Source organism: Schistocerca nitens, chromosome 11, assembly GCF_023898315.1.
Source record: "Schistocerca nitens isolate TAMUIC-IGC-003100 chromosome 11, iqSchNite1.1, whole genome shotgun sequence".
NCBI lineage: Eukaryota > Metazoa > Arthropoda > Insecta > Orthoptera > Acrididae > Schistocerca > Schistocerca nitens.
Window position 1 is genome coordinate 71,784,017 of NC_064624.1, and position 21,063 is coordinate 71,805,079.

Consider the following 21,063-nt stretch of genomic DNA (forward strand, 5'->3'; position numbering starts at 1 on the left):
AAATCATTTTACAGTATTGTTAACTTGAATTTCTAGTTTCCGAGAATTTATTTTTCAAAGGCGTTCATCTCGAAATGACTTTTTTGACATTTGCGTGCAATCTAACTCAAAAAGTACAGAACCGATCAATATGAAATTTGATAGTATGATTTCTTATAGAATTACGAAATATTTGAACCACTGTGTCAAATGATATCGTGGTTTTAAGGGTATTTTTCTTTGCTTAATTAGAGAAAAACAATCCTGAAAATCGAAGTAAATTGTTGCAACGCCTGCAGACATTTTAATATTCATTATTTTCACTTGCACTGAGCTTCATATTCTTATAAAATAAGCTATTAATGTAAAATCAAAAACCTTTTGATTTCAGATGAAAATCGGAATGGCTGCACTGTACGCAATTGGAGAACTATACTCACAACCTTCAGCGGACATCACAGCCTAACTTTGTTAATTTTGGCTGAAATTATTCAAAAAAATTCACAAAAACTGTTCGAAATATGAATTAAGTGATATAAAAATTGCTTAAAATTCTGATTAAATCTTCCCACCCCAAAAGAATCTCGAAAATTCAGTGTCAAACAGCTTCCTCGTGTGGTTTCCCCCCTCAATCACAAGATTATCGACATCTTTATACACTTTCAGGCGCGAACGCCTTCTCCTCCAACAGGAAGAATATAGAAAAGGCCAAGAACTGTTTGGAACAGCGAACGAAATGTAGCAGCCAAGATCTTCTCAATATTGTAGCTCTACAAATCTGGTCATCAATTGTAGGGCGCATCGCTGGATCGAGACCACTGCCATGGCTGGACGAAGGGCTGACGGCAAGTGCGGGGCGCCTCCTGAGGGCGAGTATTTGTCTGTCCGGGGTGCGTATCTCGCAGAAGGAGAGAGGAAGGCCACTGAAATGAACACCTCGTGGTGGGCAAGTACGTCGCTGTCGGGGAATGGAGTGGGCAGAGGCTGGGAACGAACAGCATCTGATGTGTCCCACGTGGCTTTCTGCTAGTCAGAGGTTCCAGCCACTCTGTTCCGCGATCGCTTATCTCAGTCTCTGCAATTTGGGGCTTCGTGCGATGATTGAAAGGAGGGACCGTATTTCGCGGTGAAACAGTTTAGAAATAGCGAATGCATCACTTTGCATTACGGTGCCAGAATGGCCACTGGGCGACAGAATACGCGATATGAATTGACTTACAGCCTTTGCGTAAGAGCAAGAATTCTTAGTGTTTCGGCTAAGATCACATGGCAGAAATATTTCGAACGTCAGACCTATCCAAGGGTTATCGTTGTCGGTGCGTAGGGGGGAGGTGGAAGGAGTGGGGGAGGGAGGGGGTCTCGAGGAAAACTGCGGACAGAGTGGGTGGGAGGCGGCAGCCCAGTCCAGCACAGGAGGCGAGTCTCACTGCCGACCACCACTGCACTGGCTGCCGCGGCGCCCGACGTGTCTGGTGAGTCTCCACGTACTCCTTCCATCAACGTAAGGTAGGTATATACTGTGCGTGTAACTTCCCTCAATTTGACACTCTCCTGTTCTCAGTGTTATCCACACTTAAAAGCGGCGGGTATGAAAACGGAGGAAAACTAAAGGGAGACCGAGATGTTTTTCTCTTTTCCCAACTATTTTCTTCTGCCTGTAGCGTGACAGCTCATATTATGAACTCCTGTATTGTATCATGTCAGCTATGATCTTTGGTAAATACTGATTCTTACAGCACAATGGAAATAATGGTGCTACTAGCAGTAGCTATTATTGTCCCGAGTTGCATGGTTTTGAAAGTGGTTTCAGAACGAATGTTGCTTTTGATGTATACTTGTCGGATCTAAATGACAACTGAAGCAGGCGAGGCTTCCGCAATAAAATTTTCCCTCCGCACCAGAGTGTGCCTAATATGAATCTTCCTGGCAGAGCACTTTCCAGAGAAAGGCAAATGTCCCGAGTTCGAGTCTCGGTCCGGCACACGGTTCTGATCTGCCAGGACGTTTCAGGCGACAGTTGCTGGAAGATTTCTACAGAGTGGTAATGTACCTAACATCTGTTTTCCAGCAGGAAGAAATTCAGATGCCCTGGGTTCATAAATGTTTTTACTAAACTAAGTAACAACGTAGAGGAAAGTTGAATGTTCAATTTATGTTCAGGCTGATTCCAAAAGTTTACTCAGCAACGTTGTGCACAACAGCAGGTGTTCGAAACGACGACTAATTGGAACGCCTGCAGCCTTCAAAAATGGTTCAAATGGCTCTGAGCACTATGGGACTCAACTGCTGAGATCATTAGTCCCCTAGAACTTAGAACTAGTTAAACCTAACTAACCTAAGGACATCACAAACATCCATGCCCGAGGCAGGATTCGAACCTGCGACCGTAGCGGTCTTGCGGTTCCAGACTGCAGCGCCTTTAACCGCACGGCCACTTCGGCCGGCTGCCTGCAGCCTTATCTGTGCAAGTACGTGACATATACGATGCTACATATCCCAGTCACTGGATAGAATGGGGAAACCAATTTGCAAGTCTCCTGCGTTCCTCTCATCGGACGCCTCATAATGTTTTTCATCTCTTATCATATCAGAAACATTGTCTACATGACACGGTGTCTGTAAAAGTTCCGTTTCGTTAACACATGTTGCCGTAAAATTTACAGTCCATCACTCAAGTTGGATGGCGTCACTTTATTTGATGTCGCACTTTTGAGAACGTGTGTTTTGGTCCTGACATTAAATAATTTGTGCAATACTTAATCAGTTTATTACTTCCCATTCGCTCAAGCACCAAGTCGGTACACACTCAAGTTTTGTATCAAAGTCTGCAAAAAATGGTTGAAATGGCTCTGAGCACTATGGGACTTAACTTCTGAAGTCATCAGTCCCCTAGAACGTAGAACGAATTAAACCTAACTAACCTAAGGACATCACACACATCCAAGCCCGAGGCAGGATTCGAACCTGCGACCGTTGCGGTCGCGCGGTTCCAGACTGTAGCGCCTAGAACCGCTCGGCCACTCTGGCCGGCTCGAAGTCTGCACCATTGCTGTAGTTCGCTCTATTTCTCAGACGAAGTAACTCTTTTATTTCGTACACAATCTCTCTTAGAGTAATGTATACCCGTGTTCTGTAATAACTATTGGTTCCTTCTCGTACTTCCCTTGTCTCCACACTTCTTCTTAATAATCTTATATCGTTTCCGTCGATACACAGCTGAAATTTGAGTTCTTGGACCTTTTCTCTTTCCTTCTGTCTTCTGACTTCTCTGTCGATAATTTCGAAACGAATAGTGGTCTCTCCACACATTTTTGTATTTTAATGCGACAGTGCTGCTGTGTTACTTTGCCGGCTACTTTACCTTTTCCTTAGTTTCTGCGTGCTCAGACTACTTCCACTGCCGGCGTCCTATAATTCGTTTCCACGTAATGCACAGTCCGACTATTACTATATACTTTTCAGTAAAATCATTACTTTTCCTACTATTAAAATAAGACTTCCCTTCGGCCCACCTGTACACAACCACAACCCTCGTTCAGCTAACTCGCTTTCGTCTTAACAAAATTTATACATCTGCATCTACATCTATGTAATTCCTCTGCTATTCACAATAAAGTGCCTGGCAGAGGGTTCAATGAACCACCTTCAATCTGTCTCTCTACCGTTCCACTCTCGAACGGCACGCGGGTAAAACGAGCACCTAAATTTTTCTGTGCGAGCCCTGGTTTCCCTTATTTTATCGTGATGATCATTTCTCCCCATGTAGGTAGGTGCCAACAGAATGTTTTCGGAATCAGAAGAGAAAACTGGTGATAGAAATTTCTTGAGAAGATCCTGTCGCGACGAAAAACGCCTTTGTTTTAATGATTGCTATTCCATTTCACGTATCATGTCTGTGACACTACCTCCCCTATTTCGCGATAATACAAAACGAACTGCCCTTCTTTGTACTTTTTCGATGTCATTCATCAGTCCCATCTGATGCGGATCTCACACCACACAGCAATACTCCAGGATTGGGCGGACAAGCGTATTGTAAGCAGTCTCTTTGGTAGCCAGTTGCACCTAAGTGTTCTGCCAATGAATCTCAGTCTTTGGTTTGCTATACCCACAATATTATCTATGTGATCGTTGCAATTTAGGTTCTTTGTAATTGTAATCCCTAAGTATTTAGTTGAATTTACAGCCCTCAGATTTGTGTGACTTATCGCATAACCGAAATTTAGCTGATTTCTTTTAGTACTCATGTGAATAACTTCACACTTTTCTTTATTCAGTGTCAATTGCCACTTTTCGCACCATGCAGATATCTTATATAAATCATTTTGCAATTCGTTTTGATCATCTGATGACGTTACAAGGCGATAAATGACAGCATCATTTGCAAACAATCTAAGACGGCCACTCAGGTTGTCTCCTATGTGGTCAATATAGGTCAGGAACAATAGAGAGCCTATAACACTTCCTTGGGGAACGCCGGATATTACTTCTGTTTAACTCTATGACATTCCGTCTATTACAACGAACTGTGAACTTTCCGACAGGAAATCATGAATCCAGTCGCACAACTGAGGCGATACTCCGTACGCACGCAGTTTGGTTAGAAGACGCTTGTGAGGAACGGTGTCGGAAGCCTTCTGAAAATCTAAAAATATGGAATCAATTTGACATCCCCTGTCGATAGCACTTATTACTTCATGAGTATAAAGAGCTAGTTGTGTTTCACAAGAACGATATTTTCTGAATCAGTGCTGACTACATGTCAATAAATCGTTTTCTTCGAGGTACTTCATAATGTTCGAATACAGTATATGTTCTAAAAACCTACTGCAAATCGACGTTATTGATATAGGCCTGTAATTCAGCGGATTACTCCTACTTCCCTTGTTGGGTATTGGTGTGATTTGAGCAAACTTAAAGTCTTTAGGTACGGATCTTTTGTGAGTGAGTGGTTGTATATAATTGCTAAATATGGAGCTATTTTATCAGCATACTCTGAGAGGTACCTGACTGGTATACAATCTGGATCGGAGGCGTTGCCTTTATTAAGTGATTTAAGCTGCTTCGTTACTCTGAGTATATCTTCTTCTATGTTTCTCATCTTGGCCGTTGTTCTTGATTGGAATTCAAGAATATATACTTCGTCTTCTTTGGTGAAGGAGTTTCGGAAAACCGTGTTTAATAACTCTGCTTTAGTGGCACTGTCATCAGTGACTGCACCATTGTTATCGCGCAGTGAAGGTACTGATTGCGTTTTGCCACTGGTGTGCTTTATGTATGACCAGAATTTCTTTGGGTTTTCTGCCAGATTTCGAGACAGAATTTCGTTGTGGAAATTATTAAAAGCACCTCGCATTGAAGTACGCGCTAATTTCGAACTTCTGTAGAACTTTGCCTGTCTTCGGGATTTTGCGTTCTTTTGAATCCGGCATGCTTTTTTCGTTGCTTCTGCAACAACGATCTGACCCGTTTTGTGTACCATGGGGGATCATTATCATCAATTTGCACAGATTAAAATTCTCATATAGGGCTAAAGTATTCTCTTTTACTCACAAAGCAATAGGAATTTTATACACACTGCGATTAATTTAGTTTAAGATCAGTAATGCCTACTTGTGTTGGCAACAGGTAATTATTGTTTGTCTGAAATCTCACTTTTAAGTCGCTGGAAGGCGAAATAGTTTTATGAGGATTAACAACAAGAGTGTGCCTTTTACCGATGTCTTTATGGGACCTCGCACGCCATTTCCACCCATTCCGAGGTCAGTTTCATTCCTGTGACACCCATCTATTTCTGTTATGAAAGTCAGTCTCCACCAGTGCAGAAAGGATTCCGTTAACGCCACAGCTGCCCTGTAGAACTTTGTGGCCTACACAGTCAAAGACTTTGGCAACTTCATCAAAATATACAGCGGAATATTTGATTTTGCTTACCTCTGCAGTCATTCCTTTTCTGAGCTTCGGTACTGTTTTCTCTATACAGAACTCTTGGTAAAAGTCAAAGTGAGCGCTGTTAAGACGTTCTGGTCAGTCACATGAGTCAGTATTCTATCCGAGCCACACTCTCATAGACTTTTGAAACGAATTGAAGTACTCTAGTAGGTCTGTAACTAATTTCGCCTAACTGAGTTTTTACAGATCTCTGTTTCCACGAGTCATTAAAGTCTGTCAGGAAGTACGGCCCCAGTAATTAAATGATCACATGCAGACTTAATAATATTCCTAGGAACTCAGGACCAGATTAAAATACGTAGAAATAAATCTATTGCGCCTGTACTGGGCTTGTTGCCAGTTTGAAGAAGTAACCAGAGTCGCTATGGTAGAGATTGACACAGTAGCGGGTCGGACCCACATGGTAATCAGATTATAATGCTTTAGTTTCTCGTCGTAATAAATTGTGCTTGGTTTTCTCCACACATTACTCATCCACAAAATTGGTAGTAACTGACCCTTTGCACAGATACTGGGTACGCTCTTGGGAACAGCAGTCATACCTGTACCGAATGCTACTTAGCCATTACAATAGGTGGACCACTATCTGAAGAAGGAAAGGAAGGACTGAAAACCGTACCTCTTATTGTTGACAAACTGAGGAAGGAATGAGGTAACTAGTCCACATGAGCATTTTACACTACGTCCAGAACACGCGTGATCACACTGCCATGCATGTGTTGACCAGGTATGTAAGCGTACTTCATCATTTGTGTTGTTCTAGTAATGGTATTAGTAGTAGCAGTAGTAGTAGTTTATAAGTAGATCACTTCTCACAGGATATCGGACACGTCTTTACATCACAATTTAGGTAAGTTAAGGTAATTCGCATATACATACTTATGCAGGCTTATAAGTGTAGAATGGCAAGATTGCAATAAGTAGTTATCTGTTGCCTTATAGTAGGAATAAACATAGCATTTACCTGAGATGATTTACGGATACCACGATAATCTAAATTATGGTGGGTGAATGAAGAGCGGACCATCCACCCTCCCGAATATAAGGCTAGTCGGTTTAAGATGGTTCTACCTCATTCGGTTTATCCCTTGCGTACAATACTTCAGGTAGCAGGGAGCTAGGTTGGATGGGTAAGGTGCTGGTGGCCAAATGAGCAAATCTAGCACACAATACGAATTCATCAAACAAATTCGATGTCTTGAATAATTAGAGAAGTCGATCATTAAAGAATTAAGCACGTTACATGATAACAAAATTTAAACGTACTTATTACTCTGAGGTCATATAATAAGATTACACCTGCTTCACAGAGCAACAGCAGAGGTTGCTTCGAACTTTATACCGACACAAGCATTTAATTAAATTCAGACTGAATGAAATATTTTGTCAAAAAATGAAGGAATCATTAAGTGAAATTAAATGCATATCAGGCTTGCAGTCAAAGAAATTCATAGCACAGTAACCAATAGCAAAGGATATACTAGTTACATAAATAACAACATCAAAATGTCTTAATGAACAATATGGAGACGCTCTATACAAGCAACAGCTGCAATAAGAGCTTATACTGATTGAGTTTTCCAGGTAACTTAGCCAAGACAATTATTCAGGGAATCTGACATCACTTACACCTTATAATGGTCGGTCCGTGAGACAATTCCAAGTTGCAATTCAATTCCCAAAATCATGACAAGCCACTCAGATAAAACTGGTGAGTTAATGGCTCAATTTATTATTTAACACAAACATGCGCTTAAAAGGTGAAAGGCTCGCCAAAACACATAAAATGAGCATGCTAAAAGCTGCCAAGATTCAACAGTAATTAATCTTGGGCCCAGAACACAACGAAACAGTTTGCTGATGTACGGATTAAAATTTGGACCAACAATTATACATGTTGCCACACAGGCTAGCACGCTGTGGAACAAATTTTTAAGCTCTCTCGGATTCAGCAACTTAGGTAACCAGACATCCGCCCCAAAGCAATGCTCTACCTTCGTTCGTTTAAAACAACTTCATCGTAACTGAAGCATGTTATTTTTGTGGTCTTCAGTACAAAGATTGGTCTGATGCAGCTCTCCATGCTACTCCATCCTGTGCTAGCTTCTTCATCTCCAAGTACCTACTGAAACTTACATCCCTCTGAATCTGCTTAGTATATTCGTCTCTTGGTCTCCCTCTAACATGTTTACCCTTCACACTGCCCTCCAGTACTGAATTCAACATCCGTTCATGCCTCAGATCATGTTCTACCAACCGACCCCATCTTCTAGTCAAGTTGTACCAAAAATTCCTCTTCTCTCCAACTGTATTCGGTACCTCCTCATTAGTTACGTGATCTATCCATCTAATGTTCAGCAGTCTTCTGTAGCACCACATTCCGAAAGCTTCTCTTCTTGTGTAGACTATTTATCGTCCATGTTTCGCTTCCATACGTGGGTACACTCCACACAAATACTTTCAGAAAAGTCTTCCTTACACTTAAATCTATACTCGATGTTAACAAATTTCTATTCTTCACAAACACTTTCCTTGCCATTGCCGGTTTGCTTTTTATATCCTATCTACTTCGACCATCATCAGTTACTTTATTCTCCAAATAGCAAAACTCATTAAGTTTCTCATTTCCTAATCTAATTCCCTCAGCGTCTCCTGATTTAATTCAACTACATTCCATTATCCTCGTTTTGCTTTTGTTGATGTTCATATTATATCCTCCTTTCAAGACACTGCCCATTCAGCTCAACTGCTCTTCCAGGTCCTTTGCTGTGTCTGACAGAATTACAGTGCAGTCGCAAGACCCACTTTTTTTATATCTTCGCCATGGATTTTAATTCCTACTCCAAATTTTTCTTTTGTTTCCCTTACTGCTTGTTCAATGTACAAATCGAATAACATTAGGGATAGCCTACAACCCTGTCCCTTCCCAACCACTGCTTCCCTTTCATACCCCTCCACTCTTATAACTGCCATCTGATTTCTATACAAATTGTAAATAGCTTTTCGCTATTATACCCCTGCCGCCTTCAGAATTTAATACAGAATATTCCAGTCAACATTGTAAAAATCTTTCTCTAAGACTACAAATGCTGGAAACGTAAGTTTGCCTGTCCTGATATCTTGCAAGATAAGTCGTGGGGTCAGTATTGCCTCTTGTGCTCCAACATTTGTTCAGAATCCAAACTGATCTTCCCTGAGGCCGGCTTCTACCAGTACTTCCATTCGTTTGTAAAGAATTCGTGTTAGTATATTGCTGCTGTGACTTATTATACTGATAGTTAGATAACTTTCACACCTGTCAACACCTGCTTTTATGGGATTGCAATTATTACATTCTTCTGGAAGTCTGAGGGTATTTCACCTGTCTCATACATCTTGCACACCTGATGGTAGAGTTTTGTCAGGTCTGGCCCTCTCATGGCTAATTCTAGTGGTATGTCTACTCCTGGGGCCTTGTTTCGATTTAGGTCTTTAAGTGGTCTGTCACATTCTTCACACAGTGTCATATTGCCCATTATTGAGACGTTTGAATTTCTTTTTGCCTGCTTTATTTACTGCATTTTTATATTTTCTCCTTTCATCAGCTAAATTCATTATCTCTTCTGTTACCCAAGGATTTATACTAGCCCTCGTGTTTTTACCTCCTTGATTCTCTGCTGCCTTCACTGTTTCGTCTCTGAAAGCTACCCATTCTTCTGCTACTATAGTTCTCTCCCTCATTCTTATAAATTGTTTCCTAATACTCTGAAACTCTCTACAACCTCTGGTTCTTTCAATTTAACCAAGTCCCATCACCTTAAATTCCCACCTTTTTGCCGTTTTTTCAGTTTTAATCTACAGTTCAATAGAGTGTGGTCAGAGTCCACATCAGCCCCTGGAAATACCTTACTATTGAAAACCTGGTTCCTAAATCTCTGTCTTACCATTACACAATCTATCTGAAACCTTTCAGTGTCTCCAGGTCTCTTCCACGTACATAATCTTCTTTCATGATTCATAAACCAAGTGTTAGCTATAATTAAGTTATGCACTGAGAAAAATTCTACAAGTTGATTTCCTTCTTTTTTCCTTACCCTCATTCCATGTTCACCTACTACTTTTCCTTGTCTTCCTTTTTCTACTGTTGAATTCCAGTCCCCCATGACTATTGAATTTTCGTCTCCCTTCACTCTCTGAATAAATTCTTTTGTTTCATCATAGATTTCTTCAACCTCTTCGTCATCTGGGGAGCTAGTTGGCATATAAACTTCTACTACTGTAGGCTTCGTATCTATCTTGGCCACAATAATGCGTTCACTATGCTGTTTGTAGTAGCCTATCCGCCTTCCTATTTTTTTATTCATTACTAAACCTACTCCTGCATTACCCCTATTTGATTTTGTATTTATAACCCTGTATTCACACTACCAGAAGTCTTGTTCCTCCCGCCACAGAACTTCACTAATTCCCACTATATCTAACTTTAATCTATCAATTTTCCTTTTTAAATTTTGTAACCAAAATGCCTGATTAAGGGATCTGACAATCCACACTCTGGTCTGTAAAGCACCAGTTTTGTTTCTCTTGATAACGATGTCCTCCTGAGTAGTCCCTGCCCTGAAACATATAACACAGTAATAACCGAGCAATCCAAAATACAAAGGTAGACATTTGTAAACAGTAAAGAAACTATTTAGTACCCAAATGTGTAACACCAAATTCTTTTTCTCGAGTGCAGGAACTTGACAAGTCCTTAACCTGTTACCTTGTTTGATCATGATACATATCACAACCTTTAACTAACAGACATAGTAGGGTATTCAGATTCAGTGTCATTTTCCACATGCCATTACACAGTATAATAGAGAAACCATAAACAGCACACAGTCTGCTTACAACAGAAATAGACAAAACATTAAACTTCAGAAGAAAGATATACAAATCCGAATACACACGGTGAGAAGACTTATGAGTGAACCCCAACTGACAGGCCACACGCTAATGACAATTTAAAGCGTCAGATTCTCTGTCCACTTGACAGGAATTTACGAAATAAAAATCAGAACTCTCATGGGATAGGATTACGAGACGCACGACTAACTGGCACTTTAATTCGGATCGCACTTTATGAAAGTTCAGTGGGCCTGTGGTAATTTAACTGGTACGGCAAACGGCCTTAATGCAGTCAGCCCAGCTCACAGCCAAACGATCACAACTCAGCACAAGTGCCTCGGCGACACAAACATCAAAACCCGCTTACTGAACAGACGCTGGGATGCTCATCGTAAGGACCGGATGTAAAGTCCCACTTACACGATGCGCATAAAGCGTATGCCTATGCACCAGCGCTCCAAGTGTGCATATCTGTAACTACAGACTGGTTCACGTCGACCTATTACACCAGCCACGAGGTAATGTACCTGTCGCACATGCGCAATAGATGGTAGTAACGCGCGAAACACGAATAGAACTGTCTGATTTCATGTTATGTCGTCCGTTCTACCGCGAGAAACACAATTGGAACAGTGTGATATATTGTAACGCCATTCGATCAGGGTACCTGTTTAATAAGAAGTTGTTTTCTTATTATTATTTATTAAGTAATTGTTAGTCTCTACTGTAGGTTACTACTGTTCAGAATTACAGACTCAACAGTTAGTTTTATATTACGACACTTGGTTACAAAGGTATATGTATATATAAATATACATTTATACCGCATTCTACACACGGAGGACGCACTTGTCTTAGGAGTTGTTGCTCTGGTAGTGACTGTCAATCTTCGGATTAGTGCAGAACGACGGTGTGAACGAAAAGCCAGATTTTGTTGGGTTTGACTCTGGGACAGGGTTTATGCATTCCTTAAGAGTGCTTAAAAGCCAGTGGCTGAAAGGGAGTAACGAAGGCATTCGAATATATTCATTGCTAATGAAAGAAATGAGGCCCGGAAATCCACAAAAATTTCGGAACTTCGAGAGGATGGACATGGCTTGATTCCAGAAACTGTTCTCTGAGATAGAAGAGAGAATTAGCAAGTGTGACACAGTCATGGGGGTGGCTATCCTATCTCACAATCTCGAAAGAGAGAATTAAATCATATGTTTGCAGGTCTTGTGATCATACCAGCCTAGATCACTGATAAAAGAACGGCTCATGCCCTATTGTGTGACAGGCTGTTGGTAACATTACGTTACCTGGCGACTGTGGAATCTTGCAAGTCCGGCTTTTAGCCACAGGATAGCACAGCCCACCATCCGAAAGTTGTTTTGGGTATATTCACTCCATTTAGCAACACTTTAAAGGCCAAATATTTAAGGGTGCACTTGTGTTATTTTTCCAAGTTCGGTATATGACCTCATCAGTCGCACTGGGAAAAACTGCACGCTGTGGAACTAATTTTTAAGCTCTCTCGCATTCAGCAACTTAGGTAACCAGACATCCGCCCCAAAGCAATGGTCTACCTTGGTTCGTTTAAAACAACTTCGTCGTAACTGAAACATGTTGTTTTTGTGGTCTTCAGTACAAAGACTGGTCTGATGCAGCTCTCCATGCTACTCTATCCTGTGCAAGCTTCTTCATCTCCCAGTACCTACTGCAGCCTACATCCTTCTGAATTTGCTTACTGTATTCATGTCTTGGTCTCCCTCTACGAATTTTACCCTCCACGCTGCCCTCCAATACTAAATTGGTGTCTGGACCCGCGTGACTGCTACGGTCGCAGGTTCGAATCCTGCCTTGGGCATGGATGTGTGTGATGTCCATAGGTTAGTTAGGTTCAAGTAGGGGACTGATGACCTAAGAAGTTAAGTGCCATAGTGCTCAGCGCCATTTGAACCACTTTCGAACCATTTGAACTAAATTGGCGATCCCTTGATGCCTCAGAATATGCCCTACCAACCGATCCCTAGTCAAGTTGTGCCACAAACTCCTCTTCTCCCCAATTCTATTCAATACCTCCTCATTAGTTATGCGATCTACCTGTCTAATCTTCAGCATTCTTATGTAGTACCACATTTCGAAAGCTTCTATTCTCTTCTTGTATAAACAATTTATCGCCCACGTTTCACTTCCATACATCGCTACACTCCATACAAATACTTACAGAAGCGACTTCCTGACACTTAAATCTATACTCGATGTTAACAAATTTCTCTTCTTCAGAAACGCTTTCGATGCCATTGCCAGTATACATTTTATGTCCTCTCTACTTCGACCATCATCAGATATTTTGCTCCACAAATAGCAAAACTCCTTTACTACTTTAAGTGTCTCATTTCCTAATCTAATTCCGTCAGCATCACCCAACTCAATTCGACTACATTCCATTATCCTCGTTTTGCTTTTGTTGATGTTCATCTTGTACCCTCCTCTCAAGACACTTCCCATTCCGTTCAACTGCTCTTCCATGTCCTTTGCTGTCTCTGACAGAATTACAATTTCATCGGCGAACTTCCAAGTTTTATTTCTTCTCCATGGATTTTAATACCTACTCCGAACTTTTCTTTTGTTTCCTTTACTGCTTGCTCAATATACAGATTGAATAACATCAGACATAGGCTACTAACCCTGTCTCACTCCCTTCACAACCACTGCTTCCCTTTCATATCCCTCGACTCTTATAACTGCCATCTGCTTTCTGTACAAATTGTAAATAGCCTTCCGCTCCCTGTATTTTACCCCTGCCACCTTCAGAATGAAAGAGAGGATTTCAGTCAAGATTGCCAAAAACTTTCTCTAAGTCTACAAATGCTAGATACTTAGGTTTGCCTTTCCTTAATCTTTCTTCTAAGATAAGGCGTAAGGTCAGTATTGCCTCACATGTTCCAACATTTCTACGGAATCCAAAGTGATCTTCCCCGAGGTCGGCTTTTACCAGTTTTTCCATTCTTCTGTAAAGAATTCGCGTTAGTATTTTGCAGCAGTGAGTTATTAAACTGATAGTTCTGTAATTTTCACATCTGTCAACACCTGCTTTCTTTGTGATTGGAATTATTGTATTCTTCTTGAATCTTTAGTGTGGTAGAGTGATAATCTGGTACAGTTCATGGATCGTTCGTTCGAGTCTCGCCTTCGTCATTTGTTTCGGTCAATTTCAAATACCTACATCTAGTAATTGCAAAATTCATCATTTTTATGAGTAATGCTCCTCTTCTTGTATCAAATTACATATTCCGCGCGAAATTCCTGTTTTCATTAGAAATATAAATTCTTAATTATCGAGTTTTATGAAAGATTGTTAATAAAGGTTGCTTGAATTAAGAACACATAACAATATAATTTTTAGGCGTAAAATAAAAATAAACGAACACTCTTTATTTGCACTGTGTCCATTGTCTTATACTACAGATGTAGTGTCACACGAACGAGAGTAATGAGTGTCGCAGCAACATGAAGAACAATCATTTTCACAACATCGAGCTCGCCATAAAAATACAGCACTCTCACAGTTGTTACTGTCCCATTACAGTATGAATCCAACAGCACTGATCGGGAGCCAAGCTAAGGGATTTGGCCTGAGAAATAACAAGACTGTTAATTTGCCAGACAGACGTATTGGAACTAATGCACACAGCTTTTTCACATGCCACTTCCGAACGCCGGCGGGTTATAGAACGGCACCTCATAAAATAAGACGAGAAAATACGGCGCCTGAGTGACTTTGTGGATTCTATTGTTGATCGCCTCGTTATCAATGTAGGAGATCATAGTTCCGAAACTGAAACGTGTTTCTCGCATTCAGATAAACAAGGAGTTGAGAGATGACGAGACGACTGACTGTAATTAATGATTTCAGTAGCTTCAGTATTCAACAGTATGGTGAAATACCTAAAGTATGCTTTTGCATCTCGCATAGCGCACTCAGAAAATTGACCTTGAGTTTAAGTTAGGAATTCTAATCACTCTTGTTTTTAATTAGAATACTACTGAAATTTCCACTTTGTATGTAAAGAATGACAGCGCTGGAAAAAATCTTATGTTATTTGATTTTCAAACAGCTAAGTAAAATTCAACGTACTCAAACAGTTTTCTCTTTACTTATTCTGAACATCACTAAACTGACAGGTAATATTTTAGCGCAACGCAATGTGACTTTCAATAATCCTACAGAAGAACTACTGCAATACAGCGAGCGCCAGTACTGCCAGCTAAATAAAAGATTCTGACTACTGAAGGCAGTAACTACTGACAGGCATGGTTAGCAAATGAAAGATTTTTATAGAGAACAAACAATGTATTTACCTTAATAGTATTCAAAAGTCATAATAGACATCCAGTCTTACAAATTTCCTTTTTCTGACGGTCACACGTCCATATCGTCCGCTAATAGTAACCTCTCAAAACTCTAGCATCTCTCTCCCCACATCCAACACTGCTGGCGGCTCACCTCCAACAGCCCAACGCTACAGGCTGTTCTCATCTAACTGCCCAACGCTACACAAGCGAATATTCCAACCATGAGTCCAACCAGCCACTGACTGCACACAGCACAGTCAGCGATTTTCATACAGAGCGCTGCGTGGCGTTACCAACATAAAAACCTAAAAAGCCCCATGCGCCCCGCAAAAAATTTTACAAATTGTTTTGGGCAGTGGACAGTACTGATTTGAAAAAAAAATCATAATTACAATAACAAAGATATCAAATGCACGCATTTATTCACACAATGTTGGTGAAAAGCAAAAATTGTCCTCACAGTCCATAAAGGCAGTCCTGATCCTTCATCACAGTAAGAATTATAGTTTTATGCCCAAGCCTGAGCAGTGAAAGAAAGTGCACACGGAAGTAGTGGATTTCCATGCAGTCTTGAAGAAGTTGTGTTGTCCTTCCAATAGAAAGACAGTGCTAACTCTTGACATGCAGACAGGTAATGGGCCACAACAGAGCAAACCCACAGTCGAAGTTTTGCAGAATTTTGGTAGGTAGGTGATCAGAGCAGACCCACAGTATTTCCTGTAGAAATGATGGTAATAGAGAGCCACCACCGATGCAGACCGACGTTAGTCCTGGTGGAGATAATGTTATTGGTGGGCCATCAAGGTGCAGACCCAGTGTAGTCCTTGTACATATAGCAAGCAATCATCTGTTGCGACAGTGTGGGTGCACAGTTACCATCAAAGAGTGTGGCAGATAATATAGTAAATCCATGAACCACTGCTTGTGCAGTCACAAACTTTTTGGAATGTAGTTAACCAGTCTCTTGGTGAATTATCAACACATGTCCAAACACTAACACAGTCATTTACCATCTGAGATTTGACACAGTATGACCAACAGAAATGTGTGCAGTAAAATGAATCCCTACTATTCACTTAATTTGAAGAACTGGTGTCTGCACAATTACAAATTTATGGCATAAGAATACAATTATAAAGGTACAGAAAACATCATTAAAGAACATAATAATACAAACAACATTTGTAGTAATACAAGTTCAACAAAAGAATAGAAATAAACACATACATGAGTATTATAGGAATTGTGACATAAGTAAATAGATGAGAAAAGAGAATATTGTAACATTAATTTGACATATGATCATTAAAGGAAAACATAACAGAATAAATAATATCTAAACATTTTTCCATAGTATTTGAGGATAACAGTACTCCTCATCATAGTAAATGCAGTTTAGTATCAGAAAATTCTACACCAAAACTCTTAACAGATAAACACATAAAGACAGGAAGAACATAGACACCCAAGGGTACATGTAAACACATAGCAGAATAACACAAAAGGAAAGGACAGGGTTTGTTTTCAATATAATATTTAGTACTGCAGTCCAACCCTAAACTTCATTCAGTAGATCTTTCCTCTTATTTCAACACTTTTTTCGCAAAAAGGTCTTATCTAAGCATGCTTTCTGTATTTTCTATTACCTTAGCTCGTCATTTATTTTTCGCTATCTTACCACATCATTTGTTTTCAAGAAAATCCTACCTAAACCTGTTGTCCTCAACCCTACTTTTTTGTTTATATCCTCTTTCAAAATAATTATTCTTCATTGTGCACTACTTTTTTTGGCCAAACCTTTCTCATATAGCTTCTCAATGCATTCTTTCCCTATTCTTAGTTTCTTATATAGTATCCCCCCTCTTAAGCTAAGTTAAGCCTACTGAGCTCAGACACATAAACAAAGGAACGAGGCAATGCAGGAGCACAAGCATTAACACAAACAGAAATGACAAAAAAAATGCATTTGCAAAGCAAGCAGCAATATATCTAAATTACCAAAGCAAATGCAACATTACAACTAATAGAAGGCAATATGCAGCAAACAAGAAAAATAAATCAATGGTAAAACTGGCTTATATGAGTAGTACAAAGTAAAATTCAGTAGGACAATACCTGACAAACAGCACCAGCAAAAGCAGTAAACAATACCTAAACTTGACGAAGCCGAAGCAGAAAAAGTATTACATGAAGATAGCAATGCAGGTATGGAAATGTCTATTTACATGTTAATACCTGTGTCACATCTTAACACTAAAGTGATGCACCACAACAACCTATTCTACAAAAAAATTGCCAAGTCCTTGAAAAGGAAATTATGTATACTGTTCTTTTTGTCAATCACTTCTCCATATGCTTCTTTTGTTTACTAGTGCTCCTTTTATCAAGAATGTAGATCATAAAATTATTATTTAATACATCTGTAGACAGAACATATTTACATTAGTACAGCTATTAAATTCCATTTGAACCAATGCTGCAGCACAGCTAGAAACCAGTTACTAAACAAAATGAGCAAATATATATAAGGCAAAGCATACTGGTTTCATTCACTAACGATAAGGCAGTAAAGAACTCTCAACTAAAAAGACAGTAGTCATAATCAGGCACATAGATATAAAATATTTCTCATCACTTCATTAGGCATTTTAGTAAATATCAGAAAGTATGAGCTCCACACTGTAATCATATGTTGTTAAGTCATACTTGCAATGCTTTCTACAAAGAAATGTCAATAGTGAGGTTTGTGGCCTCTTTTTCCTACACCTTAGCCTCTGAAAGGCACACACTAATGGTTTTTTTCCAGGCAACTGTCATGCAGGTGGGTGCCCACAGCACATTACGTCAAGGTCACTTACTCTCTTACTGAAACACTTCAATAGTGGTTTCCACTACAGTGGCAGTCTCATATAAAAAATTTCACAGGTTGAAAATTAATGTTACTAGTGTGTAGAAAGAAAATTCCATAAATATAACAGTGTCCAAAAATTTCAGTCAGCATAGTGGTAGCCACAGTCATGGACCCATCATAATGACCACAACCACACCTCAACGTCACCATACATATTGTTGTCGCGATAATAATAGCATAACACCTCAGTCAGATCTCAAAAACATCGTAGCTTTCTTAAATAATTTCAAAATCTCTAAAAACATGCTGTCATAGTATCACAGTGGTTTCTTAAGCAAATATGAACAGTTCACAAAAATGTAGGCACAATCCAATTTCATAAGTGTGAAGTTATCTGTGTAATTTCATAAACATGAGTCGCTGATGTAGTAAAAAGAATCTTTGTCTCTCTCAGCTAAATGATCAGATAGCTGTGTAATTCTGTGTTAGAGAAATGTGGTACTAATGTGTAAAACTGAATAAGCAAATGCCATATTAGCTAGGGCTCTATGCACTTGCCACACACTTAGTACACAAAGTAAACGTGTACCCCCTGAGCATTAGTGTAATTATAACATCAGGTGTTACAGGTTACAGCAATGGAATGAAATGTATCACCAACAACCTTCCTTGTATCTTTGTAATTAGAGAATCTTTGAAAAAAAAAATGATTTAAGTACAAAAATTAATCACTCAAATGCGTGTCCTATAGCTCTAACAAGGGGAGGCCGCCAATTGTGAAATTCAGATTCGATTCATACTGCGCATAATAAAAGCTCATGGCCAGAGGTGTAATGTGGCAAAGCACCAAGATGCACTTCTCAGCCGTTGTCGAGAAAATCGACAGTTAAAAGAAACCGCTGCGGTGAAATACTCTCTACGATTAATAATTTTCTACAGCGTCGTGGCGCAGCGGTAAGCGCTAGGGTTTGTAATCCAAAGGTCGCCGGATCGAATCTCGCGCCATGCAACCTTTTTTTTTTAGTATTTGTTTTTTGTTATTCAAATGTGTGTATAGACACACACACACACACACATATAATTCCTGGCAATCTGTTGCAACAATTATGCATATAATAAGTTGTTGAAAGTCGTTTGTCATGGAAAAACTGGCGACTTCGAACATCATTACGTTTTCCGCAAACAAAGTTGTATTTTATAAATGTTATTAATTGTCCTAATAATGTTAACCACGTATAGTTAATGGAAGACGTAGAAACGATATTCCGAAACGAATACGTATAGCTTAAGTCAAACGTTCGAATTAGAATAGAGACCCCACGAACACAAATTTGCTGTGGCAGGTATGAAATATAAACTCCGTTACTCGCTCGTTACACTTGGACAGATGTTGAATGGGCCGAAACGAGCCGCCGCATGACAGCGTAGTTGCCTGCTAACTTCTAAAGAAGGTAGATGCAGTCCCTAGCGCAACTTATAACATAGTCGAAAATCGGTGCGGACGGGAGAGCTTTGGTACACCCTGTTAAACAAACGGAAATATGGAGGCGGTACAATTGGAGAGCGATCCGCCTTCAGCAACATGCATAAGCAATTCATTAATAGTTTATATATATATATATATATATATATATATATATATATATATATATATATATATATATATAATTTGAATTACAAAAAACTAATAATAAAAAAAATTGCATGGCGCGAGATTCGATCCGGCGACCTTCGGATTACGAACCCGAGCAGTTACCGCTGCGCCACGAGGCTGCAGTAATTTATTAATCGTAGAGAGTATTTCACCGCAGCGGTTTCTTTTAACTGTCGATTTTCTCGACATCGGCTGAGAAATGCATCTTGGTGCTTTGCCACATTACACCTCTGGCCATGAGCTTTTATTATGCACAGTATGAATCGAATCTGAATTTCACAATTGGCGGCCTCCCCTTGTAAGCTGTGTGTCTTGCTGTAAGATAATTTGTGTCATTACTTAACGGTAAAAAATGTCCCATGTGTCTTAGTTATCGTCGTCCATAAAAAAAGTTCTACAAAAGTAAATATACTTATCTCGTTATAAACAAAAGTGAAATGCTATGCATATAATGTCGTAGTTATTTCATACATTACCGTGACCAAGAAAGTATTGTACTGTAATGTATTGTTGTGCTATGGAAAAGGCTGTCTCCTTTTAGCTATACCACAAAGGTTACTACTAGAACATATTTTACTTTCCAGAAGAATGTAGAAAAACTGTGCGGATATAAAACAGAAATGGCGCAGAAGCAATAATGTAAATTGTATTACTCATTAATAGCGACGTCATATAATCATGTAGCTGTCAAATAAACTAACAACTGTGTCATCTCTTATCTCTCAGAAAGTACTTTAAATTCCGAATGTCTATTCAAGTAAATCAAAATGTTGCATTAAAATCTCATTAGCAGTATATGCTCTAATTGTGTAAGCCTTATAGTCGTTACATAATCGTGCAACGAGCAAGCAAGAATGTACACACAATAACACTGTGTCGATTGTTCACTACAAAAATGCATTTGTAATTACTGTCTAAATATGTTACATAGGTTCTTGACTGGATAACTGACTTCAAAACATTGTTACAAGCTAAGACTTTCTAAGTGTGACAAAGCATACTAGTAACATGAAGTAGAAATCTTATAGCAATGACTAATTCAGAGAGCAAATTATCTCTCAATAAATGGTTTTACTTGTGAAATGTGATGTAGTTCAAATGGCTCTGAGCACTATGGGACTTACCTTCTGAGGTCATCAGTCCCCTAGAACTTAGAATTACTTAAACCTAACTAACCTAAGGACAACACACACAGCCATGCCCGAGGCAGGATTCGAACCTGCGACTCTAGTGGTCGCGCGGTTCCAGACTGCAGCGCCTAGAACCACTCGGCCACTCCGGCCGGCTGTGATGTAGTTCTTTACCTTTCCTAGTACGCAGAGTTTCAATTTCAATGCAATTATCATGTGGTATATGTCGGATCCTGTAAGGTCCATTGTAAATCAGAAAGAATTTTGGCTCAAGTGTTTCTTCT

At 39.6% G+C, this 21,063-nt stretch overlaps 1 protein-coding gene and 1 non-coding gene across 4 annotated transcripts in view; one reads left to right on the plus strand and one right to left on the minus strand.

The window, feature by feature from the left end:
* Positions 1-1,351: 1,351 nt before the first annotated feature.
* LOC126213585 (uncharacterized) overlaps positions 1,352-21,063 on the plus strand; it is a 124,128-nt gene continuing 104,416 nt past the window's right edge. For 2 of the 3 annotated variants that reach the window (XM_049941433.1, XM_049941435.1), the window contains exon 1: positions 1,352-1,451. The gene's annotated coding sequence lies outside the window, so the exon portion shown is untranslated. Of the gene's footprint in view, positions 1,486-21,063 lie in introns of all 3 variants that reach the window. The other variant, XM_049941434.1, reaches the window with a different exon arrangement.
* On the minus strand, positions 20,848-20,931 carry Trnas-gga (transfer RNA serine (anticodon GGA)). The gene is given in 2 exon segments: positions 20,848-20,882; positions 20,892-20,931. It is a non-coding gene; the product is annotated as a tRNA-Ser (tRNA).